This window comes from Loxodonta africana, chromosome Y, assembly GCF_030014295.1.
Source record: "Loxodonta africana isolate mLoxAfr1 chromosome Y, mLoxAfr1.hap2, whole genome shotgun sequence".
NCBI lineage: Eukaryota > Metazoa > Chordata > Mammalia > Proboscidea > Elephantidae > Loxodonta > Loxodonta africana.
This window is the reverse complement of record NC_087370.1, coordinates 8,613,275-8,635,346: the sequence shown is the minus strand read 5'-3', so window position 1 is coordinate 8,635,346 and position 22,072 is coordinate 8,613,275. Positions and strand designations below refer to the sequence as shown.

At 39.4% G+C, this 22,072-nt stretch overlaps 1 pseudogene; it reads left to right on the top strand.

Annotated features, from left to right (window-relative positions):
- LOC135229018 (lysophosphatidylcholine acyltransferase 1-like) overlaps positions 1 to 18,114 on the top strand; it is a 37,721-nt pseudogene extending 19,607 nt beyond the window's left edge.
- The last annotated feature ends 3,958 nt before the right edge of the window (positions 18,115 to 22,072 follow it).

Sequence of the window (22,072 nt, the reverse complement as noted above, 5' to 3'; positions counted from 1 at the left end):
CAATTCTATGCTGCAGTCAAGAACTGCTCTCCGTCAGATCTGGTCAACTGCAGTGTATGCCTTTCCCATCTTGTTAAAACTTTCCATGTCTGTTTATTCTGTATCTAGGTCTCAGTCTGACTCTTTCATTTTGCTCCTGCCCTGGGTACTGTTTCATTTGGAGATACCACCCAGAGCCTTCTTAAAATGGCCATACTAGCTGGGCTGGTGAGTAAAGCATGGAAGTTCTACAGATATCCTTCCCACTGTCCCTGCTACAACTGTCTCCTAATTTGGTAATCAGGCTAGTTCTCCAGCCCTTCCCTGGAGAGAGTTCTGAGATCGCCAAATTCATCAATCTTGTTTTTTCCTCTCATTGTGGTAGGGGGTCATGAGTGTACTACATTAATGCTGCCTGCTCACTGGAAGTCCTCTTTCTGACCTTTCTGATGTCACCTTTTCTTTATTCAACATCTACTTCATTGCCAGAAATTTTGATTGTCTTTCAGATTTCTGACAAATTGCTTCTACCAGTTTGTTAGTTTCTTGGAATTTTTGTTCGGGGAAGGAATGTGAAGCACTTATGCTAACTCCTCCTCAATTAAAACTGAACTAGTAATTCTCAGATGTGGGAAGTATTCAGCATGCATATTCATTTAGAGAGGAGATAAAGGTTAAAAGGCTTGTAGGTATTCTACGAGCAAGAACCTATGGGACTGAAGGAAGAAGCTGAAGCTACACTGCAGGTGTTGGTCAAAAACATAGGAAGTGACAGAATACCCACGGAGATGCTTCAACAAATGAAAGTGGTACTGGAAGTGCTCACAGCAACCTGACCAATCTACTGGAAGACATCCATATTTGGTACCATTCTAAAGAAAGGTGATCCAGCAGAGTGCAGAAATTATCAAACAATACCATCAATATCACATGCAGGTAAAATCTTGCTGAAGATAATTTAAAAAACAGTTGCAGCAGTATATCAGTAGGAAACTTCCATAAATTCAAGATGGATTCAGAAGACGACACAGAAAAATGTTTTCATTGCCAATGTCAGATGGGTCATGGCTGAAAGCAGAGAATACCAGAAAGATATCTACGTGTGTTTTATTGACTATGCAAAGACATTCAGTTATGTGGATAACAAATTATGGATAACATTGTGAAGTATGGGTTTTTAGAACACTTAATTTTGCTGGTGTGGAACCTGTACATAGACTATGAATCAGTTGCTCAAGAAGAACAAGGGAATACCGTGTGGTTTAAAATCAGGAAAGATATGCATCAGGGTTGTATCCATTCCCCATACATACTCAATTTATATGCTGATCAAATAATGTGAGAAGCTGGACTGTCTGAAGAAAAATGTGTCATCAGGATTGCAGGAAGACTCATTAACAATCTGAGAGAGATAGATGATACAACCTTGCTCACTGAAGACGAAGTGGACTTGAAGCACTTACTGATAAAGATCAAAGACTGTAGCCTTCAGTATGAATTATGCCCCAACATAGAGAAAAGAAAAATTCTTAAAACTGGGCCAACAAGCAACATCCTGAGAAATGGAGAAAAGGTAGAAGTTGTCAGGGATTTCATTTTACTTGGATACACCGTCCGTGCCAGCAGTCAGTAAATCAAATGATGTATCGCACTTGGCAAATCTTCTGCAAAAAGACCTCTTTTAAGTGTTGAATATCAAAGATGTTATTTTAAGTTGTACCTGACCCAAGCCATGATATTTTCAATCACCACTTAAGCGTTCAAAAGCTGGACAGTGAATAAGGAAGTCTGAAGAAGAACCGATGCCTTTGAGTTATGGTGTTGGAGAAGAATATTGAATATACTACGAACTGCTAGAAGAATGAACAAATCTGTCTTGGGAGAAGTGCAGCCAGAGTGTTCCTTGGAAGCAAGGATTGAAAGACTTCATCTCACACACTTTGGACACGTCATCAGTAGGGAAGGACATCGTACTTGGTAGAGGGTCAGCAAGAAAGGAGAAGGCCCTCGACCAGATGGATTAGCACAGTGTCTGCAAACAATGGCTTCAAACATAGCAGCCATTGTGAGGATGGTGCAGGGACAGGCAGTGTTTTATTCTGCTGTACATAGAGTAACTATGAGTCAGAGTGGACTAAATGGCACCAAACAATGACAACAAGAAAGATAATAGTATGGATACATACCCTGTTATGTAATTTTCAATAAATATTACAATCAGACAGCTAGAAAACTTATCAAAGGGAAAATAAGAGGCCAAAGTTCATACCAGCAGGAGCCTGCATTAATTTCATAGCAAGAAACAGGTCATGGTTGTTGCAGCCAGGAAATTAGCATCTACATCCAGCTGAAGAGGAACTCAAGATATGCATACTTGGAAACTAAATCCACATCCCAATAGGAACCCTGGTGGCACAGTGTTTGAGAGTTACAGATGCTAACCAGAAGGTCGGGAGTTCAAATCCACCAGACACTGCTTTGAAAAGCATGTGGCAGTTCTACTCCTTCCTACAGAGTTGCTGTGCATCAGAATCCACTCGATGGCAGTGAGTCATGGGCAGTAGGAAATATGGCATATTTATTACAGTCAAGAGGTTAGCATGCATGCTCAAAGAAAAACAAGACGGGGCATAACAAGCTCTGAGACTAAACATTTACCTACAAAATAGTAATGATACTAACGTCAAGGTCATTACAGCCATAAAGTGAGCACTCATAGCCAGTGAAATAAGAGGTGAGGATTAATAAAACCTGGAATTCATCCATATCGTAACATAAGGAGGGCACAATATTACAACCTCCATATACAAGGAGAAAGGAGGTTAGGGTTCAAAGAATCATGAGCCTGAAATCATATTTTAGTAAAAGATACATCATGCTTCTTAAAGCCAGGAAGCTACATTCATATACTATTTAAGAGAAGATCAGGGTTCACAAAGCCCTGGTCTGATTCAGATTGTGCTAAGAATTGTGTTATGTTTCCTATAAGCAGGTAAGTAGCAACCACGTTCATGGCCAAAAACAGATTAGGGTTCATAAAGCTAACAGCCTACATCCATACTCTAGTGAAAACAGCCCATGGTTCTCATGGCCAGGGAGCTAGAATCCATATCCTATGAAACGTAAAGACAGAGTTTAAAGAATCCAAATGTGAGTAAAAACCTGAAACTGGATCTGAGTATTAAACAGGCCGTGGTTGTTAGAGTCAAGAAACTAATATATTGGGAGACTGAAGGTCAGGGTTCCCTGAGCCAGAAAAATGCATCCATAGCCAAGGGAAAAGGGGGCCAGAGTAAGTACAGCCAGAGAGGTAGTATTCATATTCATGATTAAAGATGGTCAGAGTCCATATGAAAGGAAATTTGCATTGATACCTACTTAAAAAAAGACACATGGCTTGTGAGGGCTGGAAATTAACATCTATACCCGGAGAAAAATGAAGGCAGGATTCACAGAGAAGAAACTTCATGTATGTACTGGTGAGGAAAAGGTCATTTTTAACAAAGCTAGAAAGGGAACATCCATAGCCTTAAAATAATATGTACGTCTTTACTAAGATATTGACATAAGGTAAGATTCACAGAGAAAAACCCTAATGTATATACTAGTGAGAAAAAGTCACACACACATATACATACATGTCTTAGAATAAGTATAGCCACAATTCTCCTTAGAAGAGAGGATGGTGAGACTTTGTCCCAACTCCTTTGGACATGTTATCAGGAAGGACCAGTCCCTGGAGAAGGACATCATGCTTGGTAAAGTAGGGGGGCAGTGAAAAAGAGGGAGCCCCTCAATGAGATGGATTGACACAGTGGCTGCAACAACGGGCTCAAGCATAACGATTGTGAGGATGGCTCTGGACCAGGCAGTGTTTCATTCTGTTCTACATAGGGTCCCTTTGAGTTGGAATCAACTCTACAAGACCTAACAAGAACAACAACAAAATATATATGTATATATGATATATGCGCCTGGTAGTGCAGTAGTTAAGGCCTTGGCTGCTAAGTGAAAGGTTAGCAGTCAGAACCCACACAAGAGGCTCTGCGTGAGAAAGACCTGGCAATCTGCTGCTGTAAAGACTACAGCCTAGGAAACCCTGTGCGGCAGTTCTCTTAAGTGACATGGGATCGCTATGAGTCCGAGGACCTGGACAGCACTCACAACAACAATGTGTGTGTGCGTATTTATGCATGGGGAGAGAGAAAGAACACAAGCAAACCTCTGTGTTGTTAGTTGGTGTCTAGTCAGCTCTGACTCATGACAACCCTATGCACACTGCCCGGCCCTGCACCATCTCCATGATTGTCGGTCGGCTTGAGTCCATTGCTGTGACCACCGTGTGTTCTGGTCGGCTTCCAGCCCGAGGGGCTCATCATCCAGTACTGTATAGGACAGTGTGCTGTTGGGATCCACAGGGTTTTCACTGGCTGCCTTTCAGAAGTAAATCACTGGGTCTTTCTCCCTAGTCTTAGTCCAGCAGCTGCACTGAAACCTGTCCACCATGGATGACCCTGCTGGTATTTGAAAGGCCCACGGGATTCCTTCCAGCATCTCAGCAGCATACAAGGCACTATGGTACAACAAATTAATAAAGGAGACAAAAAAAGGTAAAATATTAATAATTAGTGAATCTCCATGAAGGGTGTACAGGTGTTCATGGTATTATTCTATTTTCTCTAGGTTTGAATCTTTTTTTAACTTGCATTTGAGAGAGAAGTGAAAAAGGCCTGGTGCTAAAGGCGGAAAATATGAGTAAAAGTTATTAAGTACTTCCTGCAGCAAGCTTTCCCAGTCCAGCCATCAACTATCCCCTGTGTTTTGCTTCTCCCTTTTGGCCTCTGCATTTTAATATCATTGAAATTGCTTTGAGAGACAACTCATTTTTTTTTTTACTGTCTCAATGATGTGAAATAGTTTTTAAATCTCTGACAGTGGCTTTCAGCCCAGGAAATTACTAAATTTATGAAGAGCCAACTCCTGTGAATTAGGTGGGCAATCCAAATGGTAGTTTCACAGAGTAAGACAGAATAGAAGGTGAGTTGGAAAATCAGACAAAGCCAGTGAGTTCTGGTCTAACTCAGACAGCCACAATCATGGCACCCCCACGTGTGTCAGAGTAGAACTGTGCTCCCTAGGGTGTTCAATGGCTGATTTTTCAGAAGTAGGTCACCAGGCCATTCTTCCAAGGAACCTCAGGGTAGACTCCAACCTCCTGGGTTGCAGCCGAGCTTGTTAATTGTTTGTACCACCTAGGAACTCCAAACAGTTGATAGGTGTGACATATACTAGCAAAGTGGGAAATACTGGCTTTGTTAAAATCTAGACGTTTTAAAGCTATAGGACTTATTATTTTTTGTAGGTTATATATTATCTTTTCCAAACAATTTCTACCAAAGGAGTTTAAGAAATAGTTTGAATGATGACATTAACATTGTGGAATAACAGTTGGATTTTTAGGTTAGATCCATCAATTTCAAAGTGCTGTATTAACCAATGAAACAGGTAACAGGCATTTATGTAGGATTACATTTGTGTGTTCATATGCAGTTAGGCACGCAGCGATAAAAGCATCAAGTGATATTCTAAAAGCTACAAAAAAGTGGAATATGTTCAAGAAAAGGAATGAGATAAAATAAATAAGGGTGGAGGGCGGGGCCAAGATGGAGGACTAGGTGGACGCTACCGCGGATCCCTCTTGCAACAAAGACTCGGAAAAACAAGTGAATCGATCACATACATAACAATCTACGAACTCTGAACAACAAACACAGATTTAGAGACGGAGAACGAACAAATACGGGGAGACAGTGATTGTTTTCAGAGCCAGGAGCCAGCGTACCAGTCAGCAGATTTTCTGGAAAAACTAGTTTCCCAGTGATGGCTCAGAGACAGCAGTCCATATCAAACCACATAAAGAAGCAGACCATGACAGCTTCTACAAGCCCCCAAACAAAAGAATCAAAATCTTTCCCAAATGAAGATACAATCCTGGAATTATCAGATACAGAATACAAAAAACTAATTTACAGAATGCTTAAAGACATCACAAATGAAATTAGGCTAACTGCAGAAAAAGCCAAGGAACACACTGATAAAACTGTTGAAGAACTCAAAAAGATTATTCAATAACGTAGTAGAAAAATTAATAAGTTGCAAGAATCCATAGAGAGACAGCATGTAGAAATCCAAAAGATTAACAATAAAATTACAGAATTAGACAACGCAATAGGAAGTCAGAGTAGCAGACTCGAGCAATTAGAATGTAGACTGGGACATCTGGAGGACCAGGGAATCAACACCAACATAGCTGAAAAAAAATCAGATAAAAGAATTTAAAAAAATGAAGAAACCCTAAGAATCATGTGGGACTCTATCAAGAAGGATAACTTGCGAGTGATTGGAGTCCCAGAACAGGGAGGGGGGACAGAAAACACAGAGAAAATAGTTGAAGAACTCCTGACACAAAACTTCCCTGACATCATGAAAGACGAAAGGATATCTATCCTAGATGCTCATTGAACTCCGTTTAAGATTGATCCAAAAAGAAAAACACCAAGACATATTATCATCAAACTTGCCAAAACCAAAGATAAACAGAAAATTTTAAAAGCAGCCAGGGATAAAAGAAAGGTTTCCTTCAAGGGAGAATCAATAAGAATAAGTTCAGACTGCTCAGCAGAAACGATGCAGGCAAGAAGGGAATGGGACGACGTATACAGAGCACTGAACAAGAAAAACTGCCAACCAAGGATCATATATCCAGCAAAACTCTCTCTGAAATATGAAGGAGAAATTAAGATATTTACAGATAAACACAAGTTTAGAGAATTTGCAAAAACCAAGCCAAGGCTACAAGAAATGCTAAAGGAGATTGTTTGGTCAGATCACCAATAATATCAGGTATCAGCACAATACAACGTCACAAAACAGAATGTCCTGATATCAACTCAAATAGGGAAAGCACAAAAACAAACAAATTAAGATTAATTCTAAAAAATAAATAAATAAATAAAATAATACACATAACAGGGAATCATGGAAGTCAATAGGTAAAAGATCACAATAATCAAAAAGAGGGACTAAATACAGGAGGCATTGAACTGCCAGATGGAGAGTGATACAAGGCGATACAGAACAATACAAGTTAGGTTTTTACTTAGAAAAATAGGGGTAAATAATAAGGTAACCACAAAAAGGAATATCAACTCCATAACTCAAGAAAAAAGCCAAGAAAAACATAATGACTCAACTAACATAAAGTTAAACATTATGAAAACGAGGATCTCACAATCTACTAAGAAAAACGTCTCAGCACAAAAAAGTATGTGGAAAAATGAAATGGCCAACAACACACATGAAAAGGCATCAAAATGACAGCACTAAAAACTTATTTATCTATAATTACGCTGAATGTAAATGGACTAAATGCACCAATAAAGAGACAGAGAGTCACGGACTGGATAAAGAAGCACGATCCATCTATATGCTGCCTACAAGAGACACACCTGAGACTTAGAGACACAAACAAACTAAAACTCAAAGGATGGAAAAAAATATATCAAGCAAACAATAAGCAAAAAATAAGAGGAGTAGCAATATTAATTTCTGACAAAATAGACTTTAGACTTAAATCCACCACAAAGGATAAAGAAGGACACTATATAATGATAAAAGGGACAATTGATCAGGAAGACATAACCATATTAAATATTTATGCACCCAATGATAGGGCTGCAAGATACATAAATCAAATTTTAACGGAATTGAAAAGTGAGATAGACACCTACACATTTATAGTAGGAGACTTCAACACACCACTTTCGGAGAAGGACAGGACATCCAGTAAGAAGCTCAACAGAGACACGGAAGACCTACTTACAACAATCAACCAACTTGACCTCATTGACTTATACAGAACTCTCCACCCAACTGCTGCAAAATATACTTTTTTTTCTAGTGCACATGGAACATTCTCTAGAATAGACTACATATTAGGTCATAAAACAAATGTTTGCAGAGTCCAAAACATCGAAATATTACAAAGCATCTTCTCAGACCACAAGGAAATGAAACTAGAAATCAATAACAGAAAAACTAGGGAAAAGACATCAAATACTTGGAAAATGAACAATACCCTCCTGAAAAAAGACTGGGTTATAGAAGACATCAAGGAGGGAATAAGGAAATTCATAGAATGCAACGAGAATGAAAATACTTCCTATCAAAACCTCTGGGACACAGCAAAAGCACTGCTCAGAGGCCAATTTATATCGATAAATGCACACATACAAAAAGAAGAAAGAGCCAAAATCAGAGAACTGTCCCGACAACTTAAACAAATAGAAAGTGAGCAACAAAAGAACCCATCAGGCACCAGAAGCAAACAAATAATAAAAATTAGAGCTGAACTAAATGAATTAGAGAACAGAAAAACAATTGAAAGAATTAACAAAGCCAAAAGCTGGTTCTTTGAAAAAATTAACAAAATTGATAAACCATTGGCTAGACTGACTAAAGAAATACAGGAAAGGAAACAAATAACCCGAATAAGAAACGAGAAGGACCACATCACAACAGAGATTACTACGAAAAATTGTACTCTAACAAATTTGAAAACCCAGAAGAAATGGATAAATTCTTGGAAAAACACTACCTACCTAAACTAACACATTCAGAAGTAGAACAACTAAATAGATGCATAACAAAAAAAGAGATTGAAACGGTAATCAAAACTTCCAACAAAAAAAAGTCCTGGCCCGGACGGCTTCACTGCAGAGTTCTACCAAACCTTCAGAGAAGACTTAACACCACTACTACTGAAGGTATTTCAAAGCATAGAAAAAGACGGAATACTACCCAACTCATTCTATGAAGCTACCATCTCCCTGATACCAAAACCAGGTAAAGACATCACATAAAAAGAAAATTATAGACCTATATCCCTCATGAACATAGATGCAAAAATCCTCAACAAAATTCTAGCCAATAGAATCCAACAACACATCAAAAAAATAATTCACCCTGATCAAGTGGGATTTATACCAGGTATGCAAGGCTGGTTTAATATCAGAAAAACCATTAATGTAATCCATCACATAAATAAAACAAAAGACAAAAACCACATGATGTTATCAATAGATGCAGAAAAGGCATTTGACAAAGTTCAACACCCATTTATGATAAAAACTCTTACCAAAATAGAAATTGAAGGAAAATTCCTCAACATAATAAAGGGCATCTATGCAAAGCCAACAGCCAATATCACTCTAAATGGAGAGAACCTGAAAGCATTTCCCTTGAGAACGGGAACCAGACAAGGATGCCCTTTATCACCGCTCTTATTCAACATCGTACTTGAAGTCCTAGCCAGGGCAATTAGGCTAGACAAAGAAATAAAGGGTATCCGGATTGGCAAGGAGGAAGTAAAGCTATCACTATTTGCAGATGACATGATCGTATACACAGAAAACCCTAAGGAATCCTCCAGAAAACTACTGAAACTAATAGAAGAGTTTGGCAGAGTCTCAGGTTATAAAATAAACATACAAAAATCACTTGGATTCCTCTACATCAACAAAAAAAAACACCAAAGAAGAAATAACCAAATCAATACCATTCACAGTAGCCCCCAAGAAGATAAAATACTTAGGAATAAATCTTAGCAAGGATGTAAAAGACCTATACAAAGAAAACTACAAAGCTCTACTAGAAGAAATTCAAAAGGACATACTTAAGTGGAAAAACATACCCTGCTCATGGATAGGAAGACTTAACATAGTAAAAATGTCTATTCTACCAAAAGCCATCTATACATATAACACACTTCTGATCCAAATTCCAATGTCATATTTTAAAGGGATAGAGAAACAAATCACCAATTTCATATGGAAGGGAAAGAACCCCTGGATAAGAAAAGCATTAGTGAAAAAGAAGAAGAAAGTGGGAGGCCTCACTCTACTTGATTTCAGAACCTATTATACAGCTACAGTAGTCAAAACAGCCTGGTACTGGTACAACAACAGGCACATAGACCAATGGAACAGAATTGAGAATCCAGATATAAATCCATCCATGTATGAGCAGCTGACATTTGACAAAGGACCAGTGTCAGGTAATTGGGGAAAAGATAGTCTTTTTAACAAATGGTGCTGGCATAACTGGATATCCATTTGCAGAAAAATGAAACAGGACTCATACCTCACACCATGCACAAAAACTAACTCCAAGTGGATCAAAGACCTAAACATAAAGACTAAAACGATAAAGATCATGGAAGAAAAAATAGGGACAACCCTAGGAGCCCTAATACAGGGCATAAACAGAATACAAAACATTACTAAAAATGATGAAGAGAAACCCGATAACTGGGAGCTCCTAAAAATCAAACACCTATGCTCATCTAAAGACTTCAACAAAAGAGTAAAAAGACCACCTACGGACTGGGAAAGAATATTCAGCTATGACATCTCAGACCAGCGCCTGATCGCTAAAATCTACATGATTCTGTCAAAACTCAACCACAAAAAGACAAACAACCCAATCAAGAAGTGGGCAAAGGATATGAACACACATTTCACTAAAGAAGATATTCAGGCAGCCAACAGATACATGAGAAAATGCTCCCGATCATTAGCCATTAGAGAAATGCAAATTAAAACTACGATGAGATTCCATCTCACACCAACTAGACTGGCATTAATCCAAAAAACACAAAATAATAAATGTTGGAGAGGCTGTGGAGAGATTGGAACTCTCATACACTACTGGTGGGAATGTAAAATGGTACAACCACTTTGGAAATCCATCTGGCGTTATCTTAAACAGTTAGAAATAGAACTACCATACAACCCAGAAATCCCACTCCTCGGAATACACCCTAGAGATACAAGTGCCTTCACACAAACAGATATATGCACACCCATGTTTATTGCAGCTCTGTTTACAATAGCAAAAAGCTGGAAGCAACCAAGGTGTCCATCAATGGATGAATGGGTAAATAAATTGTGCTATATTCACACAACGGAATACTACGCATCGATAAAGAACAGTGACCAATCTGTGAAACATTTTATAACATGGAGGAATCTGGAAGGCATTATACTGAGCGAAATGAGTCAGAGGCAAAAGGACAAATATTGTATAAGACCACTATTATAAGATCTTGAGAAATAGAGAAAACTGAGAAGAACGCATACTTTTGTGGTTATGAAGGGGGGAGGGAGGGAGGGAGGCAGAGGGTTTTTTATTGATCAATCAGTAGCTAAGAACTGCTTTGGGTGAAGGGAAAGACAACACTCAATACAAGGAAGGTCAGCCCAATTGGTCTGGACTAAAAGCAAAGAGGTTTCCGGGATAAAATGAATGCTTCAAAGGTCAGCGGAGCAGGGGCAGGGATCTGGGGAACATGGTTTGCGGGGACTTCTAAGTCAATTGGCAAAATAATTCTATCATGAAAACATTCTGCATCCCACTTTGAAATGTGGCGTCTGGGGTCCTAAATGCTAACAAGCGCCCATCTAAGATGCATCAATCGGTCTCAACCCACCTGGAGTAAAGGAAAATGAAGAACACCAAGGTCACATGACAACTAAGAACCCAAGAGACAGAAAGGGCCACATGAACCAGAGACCTACATCATCCTGAGACCAGAAGAACTAGTTGGTGCCCGGCCACAATCAATGACTGCCCTGTCAGGGAGCACAACGGAGAACTCCTGAGGGAGCAGGAGATCAGTGGAATGCAGACCCCAAATTCTCATAAAAAGACCATACTTAATGGTCTGACTGCGACTAGAGGAATCCAGGCGGCAATGCTCCCCAGACCTTCTGTTGGCACAGGACAGGAACCATCCCTGAAGACAACCCATCAGACATGAAAGGGACTGGTCAGTGGTGGGGAGATAGATGCTGATGAAGAGTGAGCTAATTAAATCAGGTGGACACTGGAGAGTGTGTTGGCAACTCTTGACTGGAGGGGGGATGGGAAGATAGAGAGAGAGGGAAGATGGCAAAATTGGCACGAAACGAGAGACTGAAAGGGCTGACTCAACAGGGGTAGAGCAAGTGGGAGTAGGGAGTAAGATGTATGTAAACTTACATGTGACAGACTGATTGGATTTGTAAATGTTCACTTGAAGCTTAATAAAAGTTAATTAAAAAAATAAAAATAAATAAATAAGGGTAAATTCTGATTCGTCAGGTGTAAAATGAAAAGTGTAATATCTAGCAGACAGATTCAGGCAGATGATGGGATTTAAAATAGAAATTGGTCCATGGAAACTATTGGTGAGAACTGGCAGGCTCAACAATCAAGAACTTTGAAAGAAAAAAAAATCACTCCTGCTGTTGTTAGGTGCCATCAAGTTGTTCCTGACTTATCTGAACTATAAATATGATGAAGAAGAACTGCCCCATAGGGTTTCATAGGCTGTAATCTTTACAGGAGGAGATCACCAGATGTTTTCCCCCTTGATGGCACTGGGTGGGTTCAAACTATCAACCTTTTGGTGAACAGCCAAACACTTAACTACTTGCACAAATACAACTGTCATCTTCATTAATGAGTTGCTTTTCTGAGAGTTATTTTGCTAGAACCACCATTAATACCTCTATCCATGAGGCTCAGGAACTTAAAGGATTAACTTTTAGTTCTTTGAGATATGAAAGACCAAACCAGACCCGTTGCCAGGGAGTAGATTCTGACTCACAGTGACTCTACAGGACAGAGTACAACTGCTCCATAGGGTTTCCAAGGCTGTCATCTTTACGGAAGCAGACTGCCGCATCTTTCTTCCACGGAGCAGCTGGTGGGTTCAGACTGCCAAATGTTTGCTTAGCAACCAAGCGCTGAGCCACCGACCCACCAACCATAATCTCTCTACGTTGTCAATCACATTGTAATTTTCAAAACCACTCCCCTACCTTCACTCTTGTCAATATCCGTGAAGCTGTAACAGCATATTTTGTTAACTTTCCCCTTCTGTAACATCTGCTTTACCCAGGTGCTGGCTCCTGTGCATGAGAATGCTGTACAATGAATAAAGAAGACGAAAGAATCGATAACTCTGCAGTATGGTGTACCCAAAGAGTATAGAATACTCCGTGGACAGCTAGAAGTTTGAACAAATCTGTCTTGGAAGAAACACAGACTGAACGTTCCTTGAAAGCAAGGATAGAGAGAGTTTGTCTCATCTACTTTGGACATGATTTTAGGTAGGACCAGTCCCTGGAAAATGACATCGTGATTATTAAGATGGAGAACAAGTAAAAAATAGAAGACCTTCAGTCTGATGGATTGACACCATAGTTGCAAATATAGGCCCAAACATAGCAATGGTTCTTAGGATTGGCCTCACCCAGGCATTGTTTTTTCTGTTGTTCATGGGGTCACTGTGAGTCAGAACCAACTTGATGACACCTAAGAACAACAAGTAATTCTATGTTTAACTTTCTGAAGAACCACCTAACTGTTTTCCATAGAAGCTGCATTATTTGATATTCTCAGCAGCAAAGCAGACTTGCTCTGTTCCTCCAGTTCTATACACATTGTTTTGGCTTTGTTTTTAACAGGTGGCTGTTGTTTTCTTTTTATAATAGACTAATAGAGGTAAAGTAGAATCTCATGCATTTCATTTGAATTTGTCTAATGACTACTGGTGTTGAGCATCTGTTTTTGTGGTTAACGGTCATTTGCATATCTTCTTTTAGAAAGTCTACCTAAGTCCACTGCCAATTTTTAAGTGAGCTCTTTGTTTTTTTAATTTTTGTTATTGCTGTCACTGTTTAGTTTATACCAGTTCTTTGTATATCCTGGATATTAATCACTTATCAAGTATGTAACATGCACATATTATCACCTAGCCTCTGTTTTTCTTTCTTTTCAGTCTCTTGCTAGCAGACACACTTTTAAAATTTTAGTTATGAAATCCAGTTTTCTAACTGTATTTCTCTAAGACAGGTTTGCTCATTCTTCTGGAAGTACGTAGTATGTTCAATGTTCTTCACCAACACCATAGTGTAAAGACATCAATTCTCCTTCTGTCTTCCTTAATCATTTCCAGCTTTCCCATCAAAGAGGTGATTGAAGATGCCATGGCTTGGGCCAGGCACACTTTAGTTCTCTGCGCAACATCTTTGCCTGTTAACACTTTGAAGAGGTCTTTTGCTTCAGATTTGCCCAATGCAATTGATTTCTGACTGCTGCTTCCATGGCATTGATTGTGGGTTTAGTAAAATGAAATCCTTGACAACATCAATATTTTCTCCATTTCTCATGATGTTGCTTATCGGTCCAGTCATGAGGACTTTATGGTGAATTGTAATCCTTACTGAATGCTGCAGTCTTTGGTCTTTATTAGTAAGTGCTAAAGACCTCTATGCTTTCGTCAAGCAATGTTGTGTCATGCAAATTCAGGTTGTTAATAAATCTTCCTTCAGTACTGTTGCTACATTCTTCCTAAGTCCACTTATGGAATTATTAGTTCAGCATACAAATTTAGCAAATATGGTGAAAGAATACACTGCTGGCCCACAAGTTTCCTGATTTTAACCCACTCAATATCCACTTGTTCTGTTCTAACACTGATCTTCTCTCTATATACCAGTTCTGCATGAGCGCAATTAGTGTCCTGGAATTCTCATTCTTCACAGCATTATCCATCATTAGTTATGATCCACAGAGTGGAATGCCTTTGCACAGTCAATAAAAAAACAGGTACACATTTTTGTGGTATTCTCTGCTTACTCCAAGATCATTCTGACATCATCAATGACATGCCTCATTCCACAGCCTCTTCTCAATATGGCTTGAATTTTTTTGCATTTCCCTCTCACTGTTCCACTACAACTAGTTTTGAATTCTTTTCAAAAATTTTACTTGTGTGTGATATTAATGATATAGTTTGATAATTTTCACATTCTGTCGGATGATTTTCTTTGGAATGTGCACAAATAAGGATGTCTTCTAGGTAGTTGGTCCAGTAGCTTTCTTCCAAATTTCTTGGTATAAACAAGTGAGCACTTCCAGCATTTCATTTGTTTTAGGAATCATCTCAATTTGCGTTCCATCAATTCCTGGAGCTTTGTATTCCACCGATACCTTCAGTGTAGCTTGGACTTCTTCCGTAAGACCGTCAGTTCATGACCATATGCTTCTTACTAAAATGGTTGAACATCAACCAGTTATTTTATGTACAGTGTATTCCTTCCCCCTTCTTTTGATGCTACTTCTACCTTTTAATAGTTTTCCCATAGAATTATTCATAATTGCAACATAGGGTTTCAAGATTTTCTTCAGTTCTGTCAGCTTGAAAAATTGTGCATCTGTTCTTCTCTTTTGATTTTCCAACTCCTGGTCTTTGCACATTTCGTAACACTTTAATTTGCCTTCTCAAGCTGCCTTACGTTTTGTTCAGCTCTTTCACTTCATCATTTCTTCTATTTGCTTTAGCTGCTCTACAGTAAAATGCAAGCCTCAAAGTCTCTTTGGACACTATTTTGATCTTTTATTTCCTGTATTTTTAATGATCTTTTACTTCCTTCATTACATTGTCCTTGATGTCGTCCCACAACTCATCTGCTCTTCTGTCATTAATGTTCAGTGTATCAAATGTATTCTTGAGCCGGTCTCTCAGTTCAGGTGAGATATACTCAAGGTCGTATTTTTACTTTCATGGCCTTGTTTTAATACTCTTCAGCTTGAACTTGAACTCGTATATGGATAATTGATGGTCTTTTCCACAGTCAGCTCTTGGCCTTGTTCCGATGATACTGAGTTTTCTTACAGTCTGTATACACAGATATGAGGCCCTGGTGGCACAGTGTTTGAAGCATTTGGCTGCTAACCCAAAGCTTGGCAGTTCGAATCCATCAACTGCTTTCAGAAACCCTATGGGGTAGTTCTACTCTGTCCTATAGGGTCACTATGAGTTAGATACAGCTTGAAGGCAATACGTTCGGTTTTGGTTTGTTTTTTTATACCCAGATGTAGACCATTAGGTTCCTGTTTATTCCATTTTGTGGGGTCCATGTGTATGGTCACCATATAAGTTGTTGAAAAAGGTATCCACAATGACTGTCATTAGTCTAGCAAAATTATGTCATGTGATCTTCAGCATTGTTTCTACCGCTAAAGCCATATTTTCCAACTACTGATCCTTCTTCTTTGTCGCCAACTTTTACGTACTAATCACCATTAATATCAACGTATCTTGCTTTCATGTTTGATCAGTTTAAGACTGCAGAAGTTGGTACAAGTCTCCAATGTATTCATCTTTAGCATTAGTAGCTGGTGCCCAAATTTGAAAACAGTTGTATTAACCATCTTCCATGTAGGTGTATATATAGTATCCTTTCACTGACAGTGTTATATTTCAGGATGGACCTTGAAATGTTGTTTTATGATGAGTGTCACACCATTCTTCTTCAATTTGTAATTCCTGTATAGTGGGCCACATGATCTCACAATCGAAAATGGTCAATACCAGTCCATTTCAGCTCATTAATTCCTAAGATGTGGATCTTTATGTGTTTCACTTCATTTTGATGACTTCCAATTTTTCTAGATTCGTACCTCATATATTATATGCTCCTATTATTAATGGATGTTTGCAGCTATTTATTTCATCCTGAGTCTTGTCACATCAGCAAATGAAGATTCCAAAAGCTTTACTCCATTCACATCATTTAGGTCAACTCTACTTTGAGGAGGCTGCTTTTCCCCAGAGGAATTTTTAATGTCTTCCAACCAGATGGCAACACTACATCAGACAATGTTCCACTGCTATTTATGAGGTTTCCACTGGTCAATCTTGTGAGAATTAGACTGCCTACTCCTTCTTCCTAGTCTGGAAGATCCACTGAAATCTGTCCACAATGGGAGACCCTGCAGGCATTTGAAATACCAGTGGCATATCTTGCAGCATCACAGCAACACAGAAGCCGCCACCATATCACAAAACATCAGGCAGTATACAAAAAATTTGCTTCTGTATGTTTACATGGGTATGGCATCAAAGTACAAGGAGAGTGGCCTCTGGGACAGGATGGCCTACCACCCCTTCACCACCACAGGTTGGAAGCTGTGGGCAAAGCACATGGTTTTCCTGATGACCCTGAGCAGGAAGTCCACACCTTCTGCCACAAAGCCACTAGCAGTTCTGGTTCTTTCTCAGCAGATCCCAGTGAAGCTACAAACACAAAGGGTGAGGTAAGCAGTATTGTTAAGGTGGCAAACCAGAGTTGCATGGGGAAGACAGTCAGTGTCACGACAGCAATCTGGGCCTTCTGCAGGGTGCTGAAGTGCAATTCATGAATGAGGTTTGGCCCGGGGGTGCCAGCTACTGCACAGCACCACACTCCTCGTTCTTTCACGCCATTCCCGGGACCATGACCATGTCATCTGTCATGATGAAGGCAGAGAGCAAGGACATCCCAATGTAGGGAACTCTGATCAAGTACATCCAGCTAGTGTTTTTGTCCTGATCAGACCAGGATTCAAGCAGGAAACAGTGGAAGAGATAAAGAGATGATTTTTCCAGAAGGTACTTTAACCAACAGGACATGCTTCATTACCTTCAAGCCTGTGTTTATCCCCACAGTTCCTCTCCAGTGTGGTTTTACAATACACAGATAAACAGTCCCAGATAAACTGGATACTGTAACGTGAATGTGGCAAGGAACTGAATCATTGGAAATTCTGTGGTTCACACTGTGTCATTTCCACAGTCTGGTGGAAATTGAGTCTGTTTTGCTGTACCACTCTTCAGAGGAGGAGACGATGAAGCCGGCAGTGTACACCAGCAGTGTGAGGTGCATCATCATGGCAGAGGCCCTGGGTGTCTCCATCGCATGTTAGGTGTATGAAGACTGACAGGTGGCCCTGACAGAAGGATAGCTCTGTCTCCACTGGGACATTTGCTGTGTAGAATTTGCCAGGACTCTCAGGGGTCGTGGGCTAAAGCCAGAAAAACTTGAAAAAGATCTAGATGAATACTCCGAAGGTGCTAAATTGAGAGAGGGTGAGAAAATTGAAGTGTTGGAGTTTGCAGTATACATGGGAGTCCCTGTTTCCAACATGTTGGTGGACATGTCTTCACTATTTGACAAGAGCAACAGTGGTAATATGGACCTGTAGGAATATATGATCCCCTTTTCCATCATCTATGACCATCCAAGACTCTGTACTCCATCCAGCTGGCATTCAGTATGTACCCATTGCAGGAAGATGTATGCATAAATGAGAAAGACCCGTCCTGCATTCTAAAGATGGCCTTGGGATTAGCAGAGTTTCCAATGATGGACCTTTTCAGCACCATTGATGAAGATGACATTTGTCAATTTCCGGAGGTTTGCAGATGTACCCAGACTTTGCAGAAGAGTGTCTTTATCCTGACCAGACATGGTTTGAAAACTTTGCAGACTCCAACTCTGAAGGGCCTCTGTACTGACCTCAGCCAGGAAAGCACTGACCCCAGGGGGAAAGCCTCTCCACAGGCAAGTGGACTAGGATGGAAAGTTCTTGAGAGACCAGAGCTCTCTGGCTCTGTTTCCATGCCCTCTGTGGGGCTACGGCTCCTCATTTGCATGTGATGGCATCTGGTGTTCCATCTCCCCGTATTTGGTACATTTATTGTCTCCAGACCTAGGTTTTAGAAAACCTGGGGTGTGTAAGGAGCCCAGGTGGTATGGTGGTTAAGTACTTGGCTGCTAATGTAAAGGTTGATGGTTCGGACCCACAAGCTGTTCTATGGGAAAAAGATGTGGTATTCTGCTTCTGTAAAGATTTACAGCCTCAGAAACCCTATGGAGTATTTCTTCTCTATCCTGCAGTGTGGCTATGATTCCGCATCAACTCAATTGCAATAGTTTTGGTTTTATATATTTCCTTCCTCTTTCTGTATCATTATCATGGATTGTATCATTGTACAATATGTACCAATTAGCATACAGATATAATTGTTGTTTTCTCCATTTACCTTTTAGATTTTATAGAAAATAAAGAGAAGTTGCATACCAAAAGTAAGTATCTGCACATTTTCAAAAAACATTTATGTTCTTTATTTCTTCTTACAGCTTTGAATTACTGTCTGGCGTCTTTTGGGATTGTGTCTTAAGTACCACATGAACGTTTATGGTAGGACAGGTTGACTGATAATGAATTATCTCAGTTTTAGATTATCTGGAATTATAGGAATGCTTCTTTCAATCTTGAAGGACTTTTCTTTCTGGAGAGACTTCTTGGTGGACAGATTTGCTTTTCTTTCTTTGAGGACTTTAACGTGTCTTCTTGCCGACTTCTCATTTCCAATTTTTTAAATTTTGTTTGTTTTGTCCATGGTAAAAATACACATGACAAACATACACCATCTCAAAATGTACACCTGCAATTTACCTCCATGGGCCCTGATACACATTCAGCTGTTGATCTTACTGAGACTCTCTTCTGCATGATAAGTTGTTTCTCACATGCTGCACTCAAAACTCCCCCTCTGAGTTTTCACAATTTGAGTATAATGAGTTTCAGTATGGTTCTCTTTTGAGGTTACTCAAAATGTGTTGAGTTTCTTAAATGTGTGTATTCATTTCTTCCTTAAAATGTGATGTTTTGGTCGTTAGTTCTTCAAACTTCCTTTTGTTATTTTAATGGCCTATCTCCCATAATTCTTATTTTGGTATACTTGATGATGATCCATTGGACATTTAAACAAACAAAAAATACTTGCCATCAAGTTAATTCCTACTCATTCTGAATGTTTAGGACAGAGTGTAACATCCGCATAGGATTTCCAAAGATGTAAATCTTTATGGGAGCAGACTGCAACCCTACTCTTGCAGAGTATATGGTGGGTTCAAAGCACAGACTGCCCACTCTTTGGCCAAACCCATAGCCACTGCATTGCATTCTTCCTACTTACTTTAACTTTTTTTCCTATGAGTGGAAAATTTTAGTTTTCTGTCATTAAAAATGTATTGATTGCTTTTTCTGCCTGCTCAAATCTTCTGTTGAGACTCCCTATTAAAGCTTTCACTTTAGTAATTATATTTTTTTTACCTCCCAAGGGCTCCCGTTTATATTTCCTATCACTTTACTAGTATTCTCATTGTGTACACACATAGATTTTTTTTCTCCGTTTCTTTAGTTCTTTGTCCATATTTGACTTTCATTCTTTGAGCATATTTAAGAGTTACTTTATTTTTCTAGTAAGTTCAATATCCGTACTTTCTCAGAATTTCTATCAATTTTGCCACTGTGAATTAGCATTCTTTCCTGTTGTTCTTATGCATTTCTTTGATATTGCTGAGTTTGAGCACTTTTAGTGTTAGCTTTGGGAAACAAAGTCTTTGCCCTCCTAAGCATTTGCCCTACTTGCTGTTGAGAGTTGCTTTATTCTTTCATTCTGTAACTTCTTTTATCTTTTTATATCATTCTGCCTCTGTTGAGAATATGCACAGCCAAATATACAGGAATTCAATAGCTTCTGCACGTAAAATTCAAAAGAATTGGTGCTGAGTGGATTCCAACTCATAGCGACCCTATAGGACCAAGATGGACTGCCCCATAGGGTTTCCAAAGCTGTCATCTTTATGGAAGCAGAGTGCCACATCTTTCTCCTATAGAGCCATTAGTAGGCATGGACCACTAACCTTACAATTATCAGCTGAGTGCTAAACCACTGAGACGCCTTGGTTCTTATATATAATTGAATGACATTGATTACATTCAAGTTGTGCAACCATTCACCCTTCTTTTCTGACTTTTCCTCCCCCATTGATACAAACTCACTGTTCCCTAATTTTCCTATGTAATCTTTCAAGTTACTGTTGTCAATTTGGTTCGATATGTTGTCATCATTGTTAGGTACTCTCGAATCAGCTCCTACCCAAAGTGGACCCCATGTACAACAGAACTAAACACTGCCTGGTCCTGCACCACCTTCATAATTTTTGCTGTGGTTGAACCCACTGTTGAAGCCACTGTGTCAATCTATCTCGTTGATGGTCTTCCTCTTTTTTGCTGGCCCTCTACTTTACCAAGCATGATGTTCTTCTCCAGGGACTGATCCCTCCTGTCAACATGACACAGTCTCCTCATCCTTGCTTCCAGGGAGCATTCTGGTTGTACTTCTTCGAAGACAGATTTGTTCATTTTTCTTGGCAGGCCATGGTCTATTCAATGTTCTTTGGGAACAGCACAATTCAAAGGCCTCAATTCTTCTTTGGCCTTCCTTACTCATTGTCCTGCTCTTGCATGCATATGAACTTGTTGAAAACACCACCACTTGGGTTAGTGCACCTTAACCCTCAAGGAGAAATTTTTTTTTTTTCTTTTTAATAACTTCAACACTGATTTGCCCACAGAAATGTATCTTTTGGTTTCTTGACTTTTGCTTCCCTGGGTGTTGATTTTGGATCCAAGTAAAATGAATTCTTTTATAACTTCAATCTTTTCTTCATTTATTCATCCAGTTGTGAGGATTTTTGTTTTCTTTATGTTGATGGGTAATCCATACTGAAGGCTGCAGCCTTTGATCTTCATCAGTATGTGCTTCAAGCACTCTTCACTTCCAGCAAGCAAGGATATGTCATCTGCATAACACAGATTGTTAGAGTCTTCCTCCAGTCCTGATACCCCATTCTTCTTACACTCCAGCTTCTCAGATTATTTGTTCAGCATACGGATTGAAAAGATATGGTGAAAGGATACAACCCTGAAACGCACAATTTCTGACTTTAAACCGTGCAATATCTTCTTGTTCTGTTCGAACTACTGCCTCTTGATCAATGTACAGATTCCTCGTGAGCACAACTAAGTATAGCCCCCACGAAAATAAAATACTTGGGAATAAATCTAACCAGAGACATAAAATACCTATACAAAGAAAACCACAAGACGCTACTGCAAGAAACCAAAAGATACCTATATAAGTGGAAAAACATACCTTGCTCATGGATAGGAAGACTCAACATCATAAAAGTGCCCATTCTACCAAAAGGGATCTATAGATACAATGCAATTCTGACCCAAATTCCAAAGACATTTTTCAGTGAGATGGAGAAACAAATCATCAACTTCACATGGAAGAGAAAGAGAC